This window comes from Plutella xylostella, chromosome 7 (assembly GCF_932276165.1).
Source record: "Plutella xylostella chromosome 7, ilPluXylo3.1, whole genome shotgun sequence".
NCBI classification, from domain to species: domain Eukaryota; kingdom Metazoa; phylum Arthropoda; class Insecta; order Lepidoptera; family Plutellidae; genus Plutella; species Plutella xylostella.
Window position 1 is genome coordinate 9,754,764 of NC_063987.1, and position 18,682 is coordinate 9,773,445.

An 18,682-nucleotide genomic window follows, 5' to 3' on the forward strand; every position below is an offset into this window, starting at 1 on the left:
ATACTCTAAAATAATTATAATTGTTATAATAATGTGTCGATATTGTTATAATCTTACCATTTTATTAATTTTGAAAAGTATCTAAAGGTACCTATGCCTATCAGATAACATGAGCCATTTAAATTTCCAGACATCAAGTGACCTTCTATGGCCTAACTCAACTTGGAACTTAAAATAATTAACTAATCCGAGGATCAAACCCGACGCCTCTGGGGGTATAAGCTGAGTTACTACCACTAGACTGTAGAAAAGCATTTTACCAAACTAATAATATAAATAGGAGGGACAAACTATAAATTAAAATCATGACAAGTGGCTATTGGAGGCCGCCTCATTTATAATTTTAACTTCATAATGATAACTGATTTAATCATGTTACGAATATCGAATAGATTTCCCGCGAAACCAATCAGAATTCAATAATTAAATTGATTTTTCCTGCCTTTCATTGCATGACACTGATATTGTATAAAATCATATGAGTAATTAAAGCACATCACATTCTTCGGTCGTTGGATTCAAGTGCCACTTCCAATCAACTCAATTATTCAATAAATCCGCTTTCACAATGTTCAAGAACTTCTTGAGCTTCTTCTGCCTGCTTGCAGTAGCTACTGCTCACCCGAGGCGTAAGTATTGATTTCTTGTATCTTTGAGAATAATCAATAATACCACATCAACAAAATAACACACCAAGAGGACACAGTTTCTAAAAACTTTGATTCCAAAACTAGGTAACTCTGCATAATTCAATTCATGAGAGTGCTCATAAATGAGTGCCCTCGTCGCTGACTATGAGGGGTTGCATAATGAAAGAGTCTGTAGCAATAACTTCCAATTTTTTTTCAGCCCAATATGGAGCCAGTCAAGCTCAGGCCGAAGCTCAAGCTTTAGCGGCCGGCGGCGGAGGAGGCTACGGGTTTGGCGCGGGTCTAGCCGATGCCTCAGCTCAAGCTCAGTCACAAGCAAACGCTCTTGGCGCTGGAATATTTGGCCTAGGCCATAGCCAAGCTCAAGCTCAAGCTCAATCCCAGTCACAAGCCAATGGTTATGGAGCTGGACCATGGGGCGCAGGCGATAGCCAAGCTCAAGCTTCAGCTCAAGCCCAGTCACAGGCCAATGGAGCTGGACCATGGGGTCTAGGCTATAGCCAAGCTCAAGCTCAAGCTCAAGCCCAGTCACAGGCCAATGGAGCAGGACCATGGGGAGGTTCTGGACAAGGTCAAGCCCAAGTCCAAGCTCAAGCACAAGCACAGGCCCAAGCTCAAGCACAAGCACAGGCCCAAGCGCAAGCTACTGCTCAAGCTCAAGCCCAAGCCCAAGCACAGGCCCAAGCGCAAGCTAGTGCTCGAGCTCAAGCCCAAGCCCAAGCACAGGCCCAAGCCGCAGCGCAAGCTATTTCTTCAGCTGCCGCTCACGCTTCCAGCTTCGCACGCGCTCAAGCTCTAGCATCCGCACAAGTTCAAAGTTCGGTCAGAGCACAACTAGCAGCAGTGACAGCCGCAGCGGAGGCCCAGGCTGCAGCACAGGCCTTGTCGATTGCCCAAGCACATGCTCAAGCCAAGGCGCAGGCCGCCGCAATAGCGCATGCTCAAGCCCAGGCCATGGCTTCAGCGCAGTCTCGGGCTATGGCCCAGGCGCAGGCACAGGCGTCGGCCAGTGCCACAGCACAAGCCCAAGCCATGGCGTTGGCGTCAGCGGCCGCTCAAGCCCAAGCCCAGGCTCAGTCTTCAGCAGCCGCCGCAGCCCAGGCGCAAGCCCAGGCCCAATCCCAATCCTCCGGATGAGCTTGCTAATTCAATTTGTAAGTTTTAATATAACTGATGGTTTCTTCTTTTACCAATTACCGTTAATAACCTTTGTAATAGTTTGGATTTTAAAATATTAATATGAATTTCAGATTCAAACATCGATACTTTAACACCACGAACCCAACGATCGAAAATGGCAATGAAGATGGCAATGAAAACTGAAAGATTTATTTTAATGTAGCTGAGGAAAGATGGCCCATCACTTTCATATATATTACATTAGTTAAAAAATATAAAAGTAAATTGGGTCAAATATTATTGTATTATTTACAATTCACAAATTAGTATTTTTTAAGAATACTATAGGAATTTATTCAGATTGCTGATTGGTGGTATGGTAAATGTACCTAACACGTTCTGCTGATGCATCCTTATGGTTATTGAGGAGTGTTACTGATAATCCTTGAAAACTAATTTGTCCACCTGCATGCCAGGGTTAAATCTCAAACTGATATTTAAAAAAAATTAGATTTGCATTTATAAATATTTTTTATGACATGTCAAATATTTTACTGCGCTACACCCAGCCAGGAGTTACCTTGCAACCCGGATTGCGCCGTGCCAATCAGAGAGCACATATTTTTTAGAAGGTAGAAAAGTGTGTATAATTTACCGAGTACCTATTCACCCTAATAAGCCAATATTGATAAAGTTGTCGATGAAATGTTACATAATATAATATAACATGAACAAGTGCAGGAAAGTATAATAAAGATAAAATTAAATTATTATAAAAAATATCAAAATACTAATATTTTTACTAACGAATTGAGTAAATAAAAATGACATAATTACAAAACCAGTAAGTAAAGTATACAATTTTACACGGCATAATATATAATATCTGATCAGTATGCAGATAGATATACAGATAGAACTCTTGTTTTCACACTTTACCCTTTTTATACTATCGATTTTCTTTCTATCTGGTTGTCTGGAAGATATTACTTTAAGTAATAAGGCCGCCGATTGTACTATTTATATATACCTAAGTACATTTTCTTTTCTATGTTTGTGAAACTGTTTCTGTTTATGTGCAATTAAGAGTATCTTTGGGCTACACCTACAACAAAAAAGTTTAACAACAATTCTCCTTTTCATACAAGATTTAATGGCTTATCAGGTTCAGTTTCATTAGTACCGAAGTACTCGTACCTGCCGTTTGTAGGAAAATCGTAATGAAATGAGCACCCATAAAGCACATACAGGGCATACACAAAGTGCTCATACAACAATATATAAAGTATGTGATGAGAAATGAACGCATATATGACAACATATAAAGTATCTGATGAGAAAAAGACGCATGTGACAGAGATGACCTCCTACTGAATTATTGAATATAAAAGAATGTCCTGAAAAATCACTAGACTATATAAATGATTACTTCTCTAATGTTGGTAAAAAACTAGCAAGCCAAATAAACTCACTAAACGGTAACCTGTGTAATAAACAAACCAATACCTTAAATAACAGTTCGGTCAACTCAATGACCATGTTACCTACGGATTCAAGTGAAGTAGAAGCAATTTTGTTAAACTTAAAAGATGACTGTGCAATTGGTTGGGACAACATCAGTGCTAAAATTTTGAAATTGTGTAAATCTTCTCTGGTACCTGTATTGACTCACATTTTTAATATTTCTATAGATACGGGAATCTTTCCCTTGGTTTTCAAGAGAGCGGTCGTCCATCCAGTCCATAAAGCTGGTGATAGGGACCGTGTCGAGAACTATAGACCAATATCAGTCTTATCTGCCCTCTCTAAAATATTTGAGAAAATAATTAATAAACGCTTACTATCATACTTAGAAAATAACCAATTCCTTTCAAATCACCAATTTGGATTCAGGGCAGGTAAGTCAACTGAAGATGCTGTAACTGGCCTAACTAAATATGTAATGGAAAATCTCGACGACAAAAAGAAATGTATCGGTGTATTCCTGGATCTGGCCAAGGCTTTCGACACGGTCTCTATCCCTAAACTTATCCAGAAATTGGAAATGATGGGTGTAAGGGGCGTCATACTAAAATTATTCAAAGATTATCTTACTAACAGAACACAAAGAATTAAAATTGGCTCATACTGCAGCTCTGATGCTCCAATTACGTTTGGTGTCCCTCAGGGAAGTGTACTTGGTCCTAGCCTCTTCCTAGGGTATATAAATGATATTTGCAATACTAAATTTGAACATGGAAAAGTCTTTACTTTCGCGGATGATACTGCACTTATATTTTGTGCGAACAGCTGGGAGGAGGCAAAAGCTAATGCAGAAATGGGGCTTGGAACAGTAATCCATCACCTGAATAACAGCCTTCTTACACTAAATGTCCAAAAAACTAAGTTTATCACATTTGCAATGACCTGCAGGACAATACCAAAAGACACCGATATTTCCATTCGTGCCCACAAATGTGACAATATAGACCTATGCAATCCAGTATGTGACTGTGGTGTGCTTGAACGTACTAAAACTATTAAATACTTGGGTGTGCTACTGGATGAACGGCTCTCTTGGAAACCCCATATTAATGCTCTGTGTGGACGAGTGAGACGACTTATACATATAATGAAAAAGCTCCGACCGGTCGCTGATTTTGCTCTTCTGCGTAATACCTACTATGCCCTAGCCCAATCATTGTTACAATACTGTATCACCTCCTGGGGAGGCTCGCCGTTAACCAGTATGCTTCTTCTAGAAAGAGCTCAACGAGCTGTACTGAAAGTCATGCTGTTTAAACCCTACTTTTTTGCTACCTCAGAACTTTACTCCCTGTGTGGTGTACTAACAGTGCGACAACTGTTCATAAAAGCAACTGTTCTACGACAACATCTTAACCAACCGTATACACCAAATTTAAGAAAGAGAAGAAAGGACAGAATATGTACCATTAAAAGTCATAGGACGACATTTATGCAAAGGAGCACTTGTTTTCTAGGACCATACCTATATAATAAGATAAACAAAGAAATTGATCTATTCCCTCTTAATTATTCTAAATGTAAATTCAAACTAAACACCTGGTTACAGAAACTAACTTACAAAGATACAGAAGCCTTGATATCAATACAAAAATAAGCCATCAGCTTAGGCTAGCTAAAGTAGGTTATTGTCATCAAACAAGACTATAGGTATTGTATTACAGGTGTGATTCTCTATTATTATTATATAGGATGTTGCAAAAAGGGTATACAAATCCGGAAAGGTTAGTTAGGTAATAAATAATTTATAAGTACTTAAGTACTTTTATGTATTGTAGGTTATTATATACATATTTATTTATATATGTATATGCAATAAATATATGTATAGGTGTATATATTTATATATATATTATCATATTTATATTCAATCTCTTTTGCAATAATATTGTAAACTATTATGTTGATTTTTTGTACGATGCAACTATAATGCTTAATTATTAGTAATACTATAAGTACTGTCATACATACTGAACTAAAGTTTAAATCATTTTAGAGCCTTACTTTGGAGATTTTTTGTAGTAAATTGTAAACTTCTATCTCTAGTGTCAAATGGAAGGAACTGAAACCTATGATACAGGTTTAACCTAGTTTAGGTTTTCAGTGATCAATTATTGAACTTAGTAGTTACAAAACCAATGTATATTTGTACCTTAGTTGTAATTTTTTCTTTCTTTTGCCAAATAAACGATTTGAATTGAATTGAATTGAATGAGAATGGTGAGATTGAGATGGATGTGTGGTGTGATCAGAAAATATAGAATAAGAAATGAGTATATAAGGGGAGGTATGGCCTTTTTTAATTTGGACATGACATGAGAAGAGAAGATGACTATGTCACAAAGAAAGTGTTAGACATGAGAGCTGAAGGAAAGCGTAAGAGAGGATGACCAAAAAAGACGTGGCTTGATTGTGTGAGAGAAAATAATCATGAGAGAGTGCGGAGTGAATGATGATACGACAGAGGTTAGGGTAAAATGGCGTGACATGTCGCCCAAAGCCGACCCTTAAAAATGAAAATTCTAGGAAGAAGATAACTCTATAAAGTCAAATTATAAACTTTCGAATGAGATGTTTGTTGTACCTTGCTCAAAAGATATTATCTTGCTAACAAGAGTATAGTGGGTACCTTCAGCCTAGGTACAACAAACATCTCGGGCTGGCTTTTTGGACTGTCATATTTGACGTTGCATATTGATAATATTTTTTATTAAATAGGTTTTTATGACAAAATATGTCGTGGATATTGCGAGGTGACCACTACCAAACATTAGCAATTAACAATACTTAAGCAGGGTCGCTTGTCAAATCTGACGGAACTTTTATTGACCTGACCGGCGGCGGCGGCGTGAGTCGCTGCTTATGGATTGTTAATTGCTGATGTTCGGTGGTGGTCAGCAAATTTCTATTATGTCGGTGATGGTACGGTAGATGCATGTGACAAACCAATTGACAAAGCTTGTGGCGGATTGCAAACTAAAAGCACAATTATTAATGTAGGTAAATATTTTTACACCAAATATGACTGCAAAATGAGATAGGTAATATGTATTATAATTTTAAATTCAAATAATTTATTTCAATGGTACCCATTATCAAAATATTGCTAAAACAATTAGAACAGACGGAACTCGCCACTGTGTTAGAATAATGCACTAGAACTGCAGTTTCAGTGGTCAAAGTTGTGCAAATATCGTAATAATCCTGACCGAGGTATCGAGGATGGTGTCCAGTGCGTGTTAATATACACTCACGGGCAATGAAAAGGTTCCACTGAGAAAAACACTAAAGTATTCCTAAACGGAAAAGGCTAGCTTTATGATGCCTTCTGCAACATTGAAGTATATTTAATAGAGCACCAGGATATTACCAACTAAAAACAATAATATTTTGTTCAAATTTTAAATTAAATGTTGGAAAAACTTAGGGACTTACCACAAAAACTTAGACAGTATTTAACAGATGTTTAGCGCTGTCAAACGCCTACAAAATCTGTCAAATTTCGTTTTAAACACTAGTTAAACAGTGTTTATATTTTTTTGTGGTAGCACAGTTAGGGTCGTTTGGTGTCGACTTTTTGTGAGTGGAACTATTTCATAGCCCGTGAGTGTATTACGTCGGTTTTCTGTGGAGAGCCAAATGACCTCTGAAAACAATCAAATTTATTTTAATTATGATAAGCACTAATGCCCGATCCATTTATGACCATAATTTTATTAAACTTCTGATTTAATCATATTACGAATAAGGACTAGACTTCATGCGAAACTAATCAAGATTTTAATAAATTAATTGATTTTTTGTGCTTATTATCGCATGGCACTGAAATTGTTTAAAAACGGATGTATGGATTTTCGAAGAACAGTACAGTTCTTCAGACGCTGGCTTCTCGGGTCAATACCAAGCAACTGAACGATTCAATAAATCCAGTTTGAAAATGTTCAAGGTCTTCCTGAGCATCTGTTGCCTGCTCGCAGTAGCAACTGCTTACCCAAATCGTAAGTATTTACCTTTATATAATTTCGTTTTTTTGTGTCATTGAAAATAATAACTAATTGTAAGCAGCTACTTCTTTCACCAAAGTTTGTCAAGAAGGCCTCCTGTCCCACAATTTTACTATGTTTATACACCTAATAATCCTTCCAACGATTTCCACAAATCCCCTTCAATCGGTAACTCCCAGCCTCTTAATAATTCTATTCTCCACCTATGTAATATGGAGTCTGTGGCTACATTTTCTTCATTTGTTTCCAGCTCAATTTGGAGCCAGTCAAGCGCAGTCCGAGGTGCAGGCGATGGCCGCTGGCAACGGCGGAGGACCGTTCGGTCTCCGCGGCGGCGGCGACAGTCAAGCTCAATCTCAATCCCAGTCACAAGCAAATTCATTGGGAGGCGGACCATATGGTTTGGGTTCTGGCCAAGGTCTAGCCCAATCCAATGCCCAAGCCCTAAACCAAGGTGGCGGCTTCGTCGGCCTCGGAGGCTTGGGTGGCGACGCTGCAGCTCAATCTCAAGCTGCTTCTCAAGCCATGGGGGGTGGTATCGGACCTTATGCAGGTTAGGGCTTGACCTTCGGATGTCGCAAGCCTAGCTAATAAATGTCTAGTCTTGTCACGAAATATATAAAATTGAATAAAATTTTAATTTGTTTTTATTTTAAGATTCTGTAAAGGCACATGCAGTCCTGTATTTTGTTAGTTACAGATAAAGAATAACACTCAAAATTAGGTATACCTAAACTCAAATGCATGGTTGCAAGGCATTGACCCTACAGGAGACAACCTAAAAAAAACTAATACGCAAGAATGGTCATAAACTAAAACTAATAGATATTAATAACATTTACAGGGTGTTGCAAAATTGGTAGACTAAGCCGAAAACTACATGTGCAGCATGGTATATCTAAGCCCGAAACTGAAATCAGAATTTGGAAATTCGCGAATTTTTATTTTTATTTTCCATAGTAAAAGTCACGTGACCAACAAAGTTAGATATTACTTAGGGCCAGTTTTTTGATCCCTAGTTAACCCTACCATTAGTCAAAAATGGCTACCATTAGTTAAAAACCAAGAAAATTCGTATGCAGCTGTCATGTTCGACAAGTGACTTGACTAATGGTTAAAGTTGACCACGGATCAAAAAACTCGGCCTTAGATATTAATATTATTAATAATTACTTGCCCGGTGGCTGCTACAACTAACCCCACGGGGTAAATAAGTAGCTGTAACATCAGTAGGAGGTAGCCGCATTGGATCGGGATGAGTGGAAAATTAAAGGGGAGGTCTTTTTCCAGCAGTGGGAAAATAAATAGACTATTAAAAAAGAAACAGTATATTTTTAATATTTTTTTTGTTTAGTTTCTTTCCAAAGATTAACATTTTTAATCAAAGCATTTTTGTTACTAAGCCGATAAATGAAGGTTTGTAGTTTTTCTTATATTAATAATTAATTGAATAAGCCCCTCACTCCCCTGAATATGTTTTTATTTAATATCATCATCATCAGCCAATAATCATCCACTGCTGGACATAGGCCTCACCCAAGGAGCGCCACAACACTCGGTCCTCGGCCTGTCTCATCCAACTGTCACACATCCTATTCGCTCATGATATGATGAGACCACGACATGATAACATTTATCTGACTATTGAAAAATCAGTGCTAAGTCCTAAAATAACAACCAAGTTAACCTTAGTCTATTTTGTCATTTAGGAATTCAAACATGATTATTTTGAAATAAGAAGAAATAAAAATACTGGAAAAAATGCAAAAGTGATATGCACATTTGCTTGTTTTGTTTCGTTGTCCACTGAAAATTACAAGTGCCTACGGTGTCGGGCCCGCTTTTCACGCCAGACATGCGGGTTCGAATCCCGGCGCTGACATGTACCAATTAGTTCTTTGAATTTAAGTACAATGCATACCGTCGCTCTTATGGTGAAGGAAAACATCGTGAGGAAACCTACATATCTAGATTTAGCACATCTGGATATGTGAACCCACCAATCCGCAGTGGACCAGCGTGGTGGAAAATGGTCCAAGCTTAGGAAGGCAGTTTAGACCTGGGGACATGCACAAAGGTTTCATTCGAGACCCCCCCACAGAGAATAGAATAGAATAGAATAGTAGTGTATAGGTATAGATTTTAATCATGTTAAGCTATTCAATTTGGGACGCCTAAATTATAAGATTACCGATATAATTAAATTACAATATCGAATAGATTTCACGTAAAAATAATCAAGATTTTTAATAAATAAATTGATTTTCCTGCATTTCGTCGCATAACACTGACACTGTATAAAAACGAACGAGTTTTCAAAGCACACCACATTCTTCGGTCGTTGGCTTTAATTAAGTGCCAACAAAAAGTAGCTAAATTATTCAAAAATAAGCTATGAAAATGTTCAAGACCATCCTGGGCCTCTGCTGCTTGCTTGCAGTAGCTACTGCTTATCCAAAACGTAAGTATATATTTAATATTTTATTTTGTACTAGCACAAAACTACTATTTTAAATGTAGTGTGTAAATAAAAATGTTTCACTCTTACTTTGTTTGGAAGATACATGCTTAAAAACTATGGGTGTTCCATATTAAAAAATTCATTGGTCCTAACTTCTAATTTCGTTTCCAGCTCAAGCTCAAGCTCAGGCTGAAGCTCAAGCTTTAGCAGCCGGTGGAGGAGGAGGAGGAGGCAGCGCTAGCCAAGCCCAAGCTCAAGCCCAGTCACAAGCCAATGGAGCGGGACCATGGGGCGCAGGCGATAGCCAAGCTCAATCTCAAGCTCAAGCGCAGTCACAAGCCAATGGTTATGGAGCTGGACCATGGGGCGCAGGCGATAGCCAAGCTCAATCTCAAGCCCAGTCACAAGCCAATGGAGCAGGACCATGGGGTTCAGGGTCTAGCCAAGCCCAAGCCCAAGCCCAAGCCCAAGCCCAAGCCCAAGCCCAAGCCCAAGCCCAAGCCCAAGCCCAAGCCCAAGCTCAAGCCCAAGCCCAAGCCCAAGCTGAAGCTCAAGCTCAAGCTCAAGCTCAAGCACAAGCACAAGCTCAATCTCAAGCTTTAGCCCAAGTCCAAGCCCAAGTTCAGGCGCAGGCACAATCATATGCCCGAGCCCAAGCCCAAGCCCAAGCACAAGCCCAAGCCCAAGCTAGCGCTCAAGCTCAATCCCAAGCTCAGCAACAGGCCCAAGCTGCAGCTCAAGCTATCTCATCCGCTGTTGCCCAAGCTTCTAGCTTCGGACGCGCTAAAGCTCAAGCATCCGCACAAGTTCAAAGTGCTGTCAGAGCACAACTAGCAGCGGTGACGGCCGCAGCGGAGGCCCAGGCTGCAGAGCAGGCCTTGTCGTTTGCCCAAGCAGAAGCTCGAAACAAGGCGCAGGCCGCCTCTATGGCGCAGGCTCATGCCCAGGCCATGGCTTCAGCTCAGGCTCGGGCTATGGCCCAGGCGCAGGCGTCCGCCTCAGCCAGCGGCAGCGCACAAGCCCAAGCCATGGCGGCGGCGTCAGCAGCCGCGCAAGCTCAAGCGCAAGCCCTGGCTCAAGCCTCAGCAGCCGCCTCAGCTCAGGCTCAAGCCCAAGCCCAGGCTCAGTCTTCAGGAGCCGGCGCAGCCCAGGCGCAAGCTCAATCCCAATCCCAATCCTCCGGATGAGCTTACTAATTCAATTAGTAAGTTTTGCCATCTACATCTTTCACACAATCATTGTAACCGTTTCAAGAGCATAAAATATGAATTTTGTTTTATTGCAGCTTCAAAAATCGACTTTTTAACACCAAGGATTGAAAATGGCAAGAAGATGGCAATGAAAACTGATAATATATTTATTTTAATATAGCTGAGCAAATAATGGCCCACCACTTTCGTATTGAATATAATTTATTATGATAATAGATTAATAAATTTGTAATGAAATAAATGAATCGGGTCACACATTTTTTGTATTAATTTACAAATCACAAATCCATTATCTTGTCTTAAAAACAATAACTTTAAAGGTAAAATTCTTGATAAACATGCATTTTCCCATAAACTTCAAATGAAAACTTATACTCTGACAAGCATTTCGCGATAAATACTTCACATTTAGCCACACCATGTCTCAGTCGATATGCATTTAATTTGCCCTGCTTGTCAAGATATCGGGTCATTTATAAACCCAATTACTGGAAAATGTGATCAGATGTGATCTTTCTCTTGGGAATGATGCGTGGGGGCTGTGTGGGTTGGTGCGTCTTCTTCTTCTGTCTGCTGGTATCAGGAGGGAACGCTGACCTTTCAGAAGATCTCAAAAAATCTGCAGACAGTAAGTTGTTTGTCCTTTCTTTTAACTAACAATAGTTTAATAAGTTTTTAGCATTAGAGACTACAGTGCATATTAATTTTTCAGGTAAAAATAGCGCCCTTGAATCTGATAATGACGTTCTAGGACAGGGAGGGTTGTCACCTGCTGCCGAAAAAGAAAATATTATAGATCCCAAAGACGGTAAGTATAATTTTAAACTAATATAACTTTCTATGCAATATTTTATTTTATTTATTTTTATTTAACTCTTTATTGTACAAATATTACAAATAAAAGTACAAAGTACAATATCGCTTGCACTATATTATAACATTACATAGTTTTTGGATAGTTGTGATACGAACATGTATTTCACAGTGATTAAACCAGCATTCAGGGCCGCATCAGAAAATTATCCAGATCCCGGCACTTTAACTGACACCGGATCCGAGTCAACTTTGCCTCCAGCATTGCCGTCAAAACCGAGATCTTCACCTTCTCTAACTCTGCCAGATGGAAGCTATACATCACCATCTGAACCAGGTGCATCAGAATCACAAAATGCTCTACCGCTTAAGTTTCCTGCTGGTGAGGCCAATTATGTTATGGATTTTTCAACATAAAGTTTGGGATTTTTGTTGAGTTTTTTATGTCTCTCTTATCTTTGTTATTGTATGTAGGTCATATATTTTGTGATAATATGATGTATGTTCATGTTTAAAATTATACATATAATTCACTAACTTATTTTTAGGAAACCTGGGTTCTGTTAATTCATCGACCTATCAAAATCTGCTGCAACCATCAATGCTGGGTAATATTCACGTATTTTTTATATTTGACCCAGCTCCTGAAATTTCTTCCTCTATATTATTATTATTCCTCTATAGCTTTTATACTAAAGACAAAATATGTAGGTACCTAACAAAGAGACAGACTGAGGTATCGCACAAGCAAACAAAAGAAAAAGAGACTGATATTTTTTGTGAATCAATTTCAGGTTCACAGGGGCAAGACCTAGAATATACATAATAATATATATTTTTATGCAGCAGGAATTATATGGAAAAAAAGTTATAAACCTGGCAGGATTGAGAATCACATTCATAAGAGTCAGACATTTTCGAAAAAACTTTTCTTTCTTTCATTTCCAGTTTAATAAAACAACCAGCAACCTTAACAGTAATAGGACCACTTAAAAATAATATTTTACTGCAATTTCAGGGGCACAAGAACCAGAACGAGAGAATTCTTTGAGTTCACAAAATCAAGAAGCAATATCATCTAGAAGTAAGTTGGGTCTCCTATTTACGCCGTAGATCGCGTCCAGCGTCACGCCGTAGGCCGTGTCACGATGCTCACTACGTTTATGCGCCAACGTCGGTGTGTGAGGGAGACCGCATCAGTACAATTCTATAGTGAGCATCGTGACGCGGCCTACGGCGTGACGCTGGACGCGACCTACGGCGAAAATAGGAGACGCAGGCCTAAACTATGCATTTTAACTATAGGAACTGAAAAATCTCTGACCCAATTTTCTGAACTTAATACAAGGTATTGAAGTATTCAATTGACCATTACCTACTTCAACTTTCTAAATCATAATTACAATATGTGGGGGTTGTAATTGCTGCAACTATGTCGTTCACTCGAATGGAAGATTTTTGCGTGTAATGGTATTTTAAGGTTTAAACTACTTTTCTACGCTTGGATCATTTCCTAAGGTGGTGGTTTAATTGCAAACTTTAAAAGATAACTATTTTCAGGATCTCAGTTTCATTCTCAGTCTCAGTCTCAGTCTCAGTCTAGACGGGTGCACACCAGCGAGTACATACTCCCAGGAAGTATAACAGGTAAGCGTATTTTAATTGTATATAATTTAAGAGTCAAATTATTGTGATCTTATTTTTTTAACAAAATAATTAAATTCATTAGCACCAATATTATCAAATTTTACCCGAAGTTTGGCCCTTTGCGACCTGGCTACATAAGTATTCAACATATTTTTTGTTGTTGAGTGTATTTCGTCAATAGTAGGTCAGCAATAACTCAGTACCAGTAGATATTACAATCTTTTAGTGACGTCATAAGTTTTACAAATTTATATTTTATATTACCACAGGAGGCACAAGTACCATAGTCTGTTCCCATATCGGCGAGCTGTTCTACTACTCGTCGTCGACCGTCGACTGCTCTGTCTGCGCGTGCGTCGGCTACCACGACAAGCTGAAGCCAATCTGCGCCAGTTGCGGCGGCTGCATGCAGCCTGTCACACCTAGCATTGAGGTCACCACTACGCCAGCACCTGCTATTATACCACCGCCTATAAGCGACCGTGAGTTTACTTTGTGAAATTTCTTTATGTTTTCTGTATCGTCTTTTATATCTTCTGCAACTATCATGTTAATATTGTCTATATATATGTCTAGTTTCATTTCCACAATGTATCTTAATTTTTTGCAGCTGTAACATGTGAACCATATCTTCCAATCAACGAACAATTCCAAAACCCATTTAATCCATGCCAGCTGTGCATCTGTCGAGAAGTACTCACGCAGCTTGGGCAGCTTGATGTCGATATAGTTTGTGATCAAAATCCTCAATGCGGTATGTCAACTTTTGAATGTATGTTTCCTTATGTAATAGTTTGTCTGCATCTGAAGCTGGTCTTATGATCTTATTTCTATTGCAGTTTTATCGCCAGAGATCACCACTTTGCGTAAGTTTCTCACATTTAATATAGTATTATTGTTTTTAATATTATTGTACCTATTCAGAAACAAATCTTTGAACTCAAAAAAATATAAATATAAAATACATTTATTTTTGTTTTACAGCTTCTTTACCACCAACACCAGTGACTCTTAAGTTACACAATTATCTAGATAAATGTCTTAAATCTCAACTATCGAATTTAAGTGCAATTATATTATTCCACGATGCGATGAAGGAAAACATCGTGTGGAAACCAGCCTATGTACTTGTTTCAAAACGGCAAAATGGCTCGCGTCTTATCAAAACTTTTACCTTTCATTCATTAATATGTATTTATTTCTAGTATAATTGTTACAGCTGTTTTTTTTCTTAAAAATCATACATCTGTTATTTTTTAGAACCATCATCACCTGCTCCGCCGCACCAGATCCAGTTCAATGTGACCACGCCCCAGTACCCGGAGCCTCCACCTCCAAGTGAGCCCTCTGAACCCAGTAGTAATGAAACAATTCATATAGGGATACCTTTACGAGAAAGACCAAGTAAGAATATTAATAATGCAAACAGATGAACATGCAATTCACTATACAAAAACATACTTGAACTGAATAACTCCCTTATTCATACAGAAGTTACAGAACGTTATAACTTATAACTAATAAACTGTTTTGTCCCTCTCCGACAAAGAACAATTTGTTCTTTGATAGAGAGGCACAAAACAGTTTATTAGTTAAAATGCCTTGTAACTTTTCTATGAATAAGGGGGTTAGATTTTAACAAAAGAACAAAAAATATGGGATATAAAGGGGTCTTATGGCTAACAATTGCATAAAGGATATCATTTTCAAAATTTTAATATTAATAAACGTTCTGCAAGACGGTACACTATAAATAAACAGTACATAATAGTAAACAAGAAAATAATAAAGCAGTTCCTACATACTATTTGAAATTATTTGAATTTCTCAGCCACAGAGCCGCCGACGCCTACACCACCAATAAGACCAATTATCATAGGACCTCTGCCAGGACCTTCTCCTCGTAAGTAACTCTTAATACTTAGGTATTATAGAAATCAAATAATATAAAATTAAATTAATTCTATATCAGTCAAAAATATTTTTTCAAGAAGCGGTACAACATCTTATCCTCCGTTTATTTATTCATGTTTACGTCTAAAATTCTTGTCTTACAAGGCGCCAGCTGAAAATCAGCGCTGTGGCCTTTATTCCAGCTCGCGGCTTTACTCCAGCTCTACAGACTGCAACCTTTTATTCTATGTTGCGTTCTATACGTACATCATTATGTTGTTGTTTGCTATATATCTTATTGTTGTTAGTATGTGAAATGAGTTTTTCATAATTATTTTATCAGTATCATTGACGTTGTTATTAGCATTGATTATATCAGTGTCTTAACATACATTCTGTGTCTGTCCCAGATGAATCTTGCAGCCCATACATTCCGAATGTGACGTTCGACCACCCGTGGGACCCATGCAAGGAGTGCGTGTGCACCGAGAGTCGGTCATACGACAAGACCACAGTCGAGGTCGACTGTGTCACGAAAGAGGAATGTTGTAAGTTTAATAATATTATAGTCTTCAAGATCTACTTAGTACATATTTTAAATTTGTCGCTGGTGCTGGCCTGGGCCCCGGCCATGGTAAGGCTAGTTCGTGTCATATTAAATCTGACCAGCTCAACTATTCTCATCCGTGTTGCAGGTGTCATACCGGGGACAGACGCTATCAAGCCAAGTCTTGAACCAGGTATAATTTTTATTTTTTATTTGTCATCACTATCTTCATCATCTTTATTATTATTCACCATGTAGATTACTACAAAATATAATATATATTTCGTAAATAATTCAAAGTCAATTTTTTACTTTGAATTCAATCATAATAATTATATAGGTATAAAAATAGTCGGTAACTATGAATTGTCACATTAAGTCCCTGTTTCAAAATGTCTGGTTAGTGGCTACCTGTGAGATAAAATACATGCTGTCACTGTTAAAAAATAATAACAGAGAGTGACAGCATGTATTTTATCTCACAGGTAGCCACTAACCAGAGATTGTGAAACAGGACCTTAATCTGACCAGCTCAACTATTCTCATCCGTGTTGCAGGTGTCATGCCGGGGACGGACGCTACTCCGCCGAGTTTTGGACCAGGTATTATTTATATTTTTTACTTGTCATCACTATTTTCATCATCTTTATTATTATTCACCATGTAGTAATCATCCACTGCTTTCCATTTTTACTTTGAATTCAATCATAATAATTATATAGGTATGAAAATAGTCGGTAACTATCTATGTAGCAATTGTTGTTTCTAGAATTGATGTATTTTTAATCTACTATAGGTTTACATTATTTGCTTTGTTCTAGGATTGACTGGAGTTCCTGTTGGTATGATTTGTTTATGTTTACTTCTTGCTATTTAATTATCGAATAATGTCCCGCAAACCTTTTGATAACTTTTGTTTTTGGGAAGTGTTCCTTATTGACTGAAGATTTAACGAACGTAAATCTGTTTTCCGTTCGCAGATGAGATGTGTGGTGAGAAGCAACTAGGGGTTGAGTTCCCGCACCTCCGCGACCCGTGCCTCGAGTGCAGCTGCAATCTGTACGGGTCCTACATCGCGCCAGTGTGCAAAAAGGCCAACAGACCAGAGTGTGAGTACTTTCAGATTCCATACACACGGATTCTCTCTATAGTAGTTATCGTAGTCATTGGCCAGGTCTCAGAGGCTAGCACGATACATTAATAGTATGTTATAGTCATGAAGTGAGTGGCCAAGCGACATTCAGACTACTCACATGTAGCTTAGTGTTTCAAGTCACTTTAAAATAAATACACACAATAATAATGACTCACATTGAAGGGAATTAGTTAACACGAATTTATAAAGGTCCAAATATAATAAATTTCAGTTCCACAGCGCCCGTTAAAAGTGAGCCCAGAAATTAGGTGGGACGCAATAAAAACACACGAGGTGCAAATAAATGAAGTAAAAATTTACGACGCGCCGCAAAAATGGCCGTAAAATTAAACTGACAAAACGCGTAGACAGGGCACGCTGAATGCGATGCGAATAAAAACTGTGTAAACGAGTAAATCAAATGAAAGTTTGGGACTTTGTTAATTTTGAAAGGGTTAACATTTGAGGCTGCTTGGGAATGGAAGTAATTTCTTTTGAGACACTAGCTAGGTCAGCCAAAATCTCTTTGAACTATCAATATGCTCTTATCATTATGGATGGTAAAGTAAATGGTTTGTTTAACCATTGCAGAAGTTTCGGGTCGAAATATTATCAGATACAAACAGGTTATAATAATAAAATCCATACATACATAAAAACACACTCTTGGCAATATAGTTAACATAAAGGGCATAATAAAGCATTAACAAAATCCGTATACCTATAAATACACAACCGTTCCTATTGGTGAATGAACAGACCTACAGTTCGTCTATCAAATAACTGTAGGGATACTCGTATAGTTATTAACACATATAAAGCTGCACGCAGAATGCTTCGCAATCAATAGTCAATTAACACGTTCGCGGTCGACCCCCACCAGAGACAAGTGATTGAGTGAGCACTGCCCCTAACAGCCTTGTAACAACACACATGTATAGTGAAACTAATACTCAGTACATGTTGTGATTGTGTACTTAATCAGAATTGGGTTAAGGTGTTATTTGTCTTCATCTTTGAATATGACAATACATATAATAATATATATTTCATTAAAAAGCCGAATGTTTTATAAATATCTTAACGTTTTATTTTCAGGTAATTTCCCCGTTCAGAACCGTAAGTAAATAGTCAAGAGGTTAATTGTGTATTTGAATATTTAAGATTCTAAATCTATTTATTAAATTCATATCGCTTCCCTTTCAGCTCAAATAACGTCCGAGAAACTGCAGTTTCTAGGTAAAAAGCATAATAATAATTATTATAGTAAGGAAGTTATTTTTGTGAGTGCGTGGAGATAAAATTTTGATCTGATACAAACAAAATAGTTAGAAACTATATTATAAAAAGGCATTTTTCTTTTTCAGACCAAAGATGTATAAACCAGGTTCCCAATATTATATTTGCTGACGGGTGCAAAGTTTGTATCTGTCAAGTTGTATACAAGTATGTTATATCTAAATGCAAGCTTCAACCAAACTGCGGTAAGATTTTGTCAATAACTATTTATTTCGTTTTTGTCATGGTAAAAAATATATATAAGAACTTGTATATGTTACTGTAAAAGCCCGAACAACGGTAAATCCTAGGATTTACCAGTAAATCTTATGATTTACCAACATGAGTTGGTAAATGTAAGGATTTGTGAAAATGGGTCATTTTTTTCGGGCTTTTACCA

At 37.9% G+C, this 18,682-nt stretch overlaps 1 protein-coding gene and 1 long non-coding RNA gene across 2 annotated transcripts in view; one reads left to right on the top strand and one right to left on the bottom strand.

Annotated features, from left to right (window-relative positions):
• Nucleotides 1-18,682, bottom strand: part of LOC105383499 (dystrophin) — a 401,823-nt gene that overhangs the window by 186,057 nt on the left and 197,084 nt on the right. The window lies entirely within an intron of this gene.
• LOC125488820 lies at nucleotides 16,424-16,990 on the top strand. Its single transcript, XR_007266515.1, has 3 exons — nucleotides 16,424-16,471; nucleotides 16,691-16,711; nucleotides 16,850-16,990. It is a non-coding gene; the product is annotated as an uncharacterized LOC125488820 (long non-coding RNA).